This window comes from Chinchilla lanigera, unplaced genomic scaffold (genome assembly GCF_000276665.1).
Source record: "Chinchilla lanigera isolate Chin_1 unplaced genomic scaffold, ChiLan1.0 scaffold00057, whole genome shotgun sequence".
NCBI lineage: Eukaryota > Metazoa > Chordata > Mammalia > Rodentia > Chinchillidae > Chinchilla > Chinchilla lanigera.
The window spans coordinates 2,740,520-2,742,247 of record NW_004955458.1 but is presented as its reverse complement, the minus strand read 5'-3'; positions in this window follow the sequence as shown (position 1 = coordinate 2,742,247).

Here is a 1,728-nt window from a genome sequence, read left to right as displayed (position 1 = left end):
ATACTTTTAAGTGAAATAAAGCAGACGCCCAAGTTTAAATAGCGCATTGTTTCTCTTGTGTGCATAACCCAGGGCATAATTAGGGAGGACAACAGAGCTATACGCTGGGAAGTGGGAAGAACCTGTTCAAGTGCTAAAGGGAACAAGGGAGGGGGCATTAGGGAGGGGAGGTGGGAAAAGGATTTTAAAAAGCAGTGAATGGAAGGAACAATGGGAAACAAAGCTTTTGTAAATGTGGACTGGGAGAAGTGTTGAAGGGACAGGAGGTGGGAGGGAAAGCAGGAATTAAGACAAGAATTAAGCAGGAATTATGTAGAGGTACAAATTCCTTATGATGAATGTGATCACTGTGGATGGCAAATACATGCTCATAAAAATTAAAAATTTGAAAAGAAGAAAATATATTTTCCTAGTAACAAAATTCATATCTGTCAATGTAAAGAAATTAGAAATAAGTTACAAGTTATGTGACACCAGATTTTAAAACATTTACTGTCTTAGTTTATAACCATTCTTCCAGTGTCATATGTACAGCTACAGGGAACAAATTTGTAAAAGTAAATGATACATGACAGCAATGCCAAGGCAATAAATGCAAATATTACTAGGACATTCAATGTCAGGCATAGAAAAATTATCTGAACTGAAATGATTGACAGGGGATAAAGTTCTCCATAGGTCTTTAATACTGCTCACTTCAGAATACTGGAAAACCAAAGCAGTGTTTGCTACAAGCTCATTGTATATAGCAAAAAAATTGTTCTTGGTTTGCCAAAATTCAAGAGATATAACTATACAAACTCTACTAAAGAAAAGTTCGCAAATCCTGAGAGGAAAAACCTGGAGTCATTTAGTCATAGAAGAAATTCTAAATCAAACATTATGGACCATATGTGACCTGTTTATATACTTGCCTAATTTATATTAGTGGTTATACTGTCCTATAAATATTGATTAAAGGATAAGTGCCAATGATTCATCTGTATCTGTTAATGATGTCTCTCTTTGGTACTCTTAGTTTATTTAATCAATTCCCCTGGGCTAATAAGACACATAAAATAAGTACAGCTTCGTTGATATAACATACATGAAGATCAATATTCTCTATTTCTATTGCTCAAATCAACTTTTGCCGAAGAATGCAACATGCTTTCATGCCTAAGGAAAACATTACTTAGATTTTGTGGTTGAATAATCAGAGCAATGCAAAATATTCCTTTCTGTGAGAAATGAAAAGCAAACAAAAGTTGCAATATTATAAAGTGTTCCGATAATTTTACAGTAACAGGAGTTAAGAATATTATGGGTCAAATAGTATTAGTCCCTCATGAAAGACACATACTTCCAGAGGCTGCAAAGCAGTTCAGTCACCACAGTTTTCAGAGTATAAAACAAAAACAAGTTGCTGAAACAAATTTCCAACAGGGAAATTATATGAATATTGAAGAAAGATGACAGGATTCCAGAGTTCATTATTACGAAGTAAGTAGTTTATTATTTCTTTATTTCACTTTATTTAAACCCTTTAAAATATTATTTGTGCATATACTGTGAATTTTTCACTCTTTTATTGTTGAAAAATAGTTACCTTTTTATTACTAAAAAAATTAATGGAATCTAGTGCAAGAATAGAGCAATAAGTGTTAAACTGTTCCCTCTTCCTGCTTAAGTTTAAATGCTATGCTTTGATAGAAGTAAGATTCTGAAAGGCATTCTTTATATGAAAGA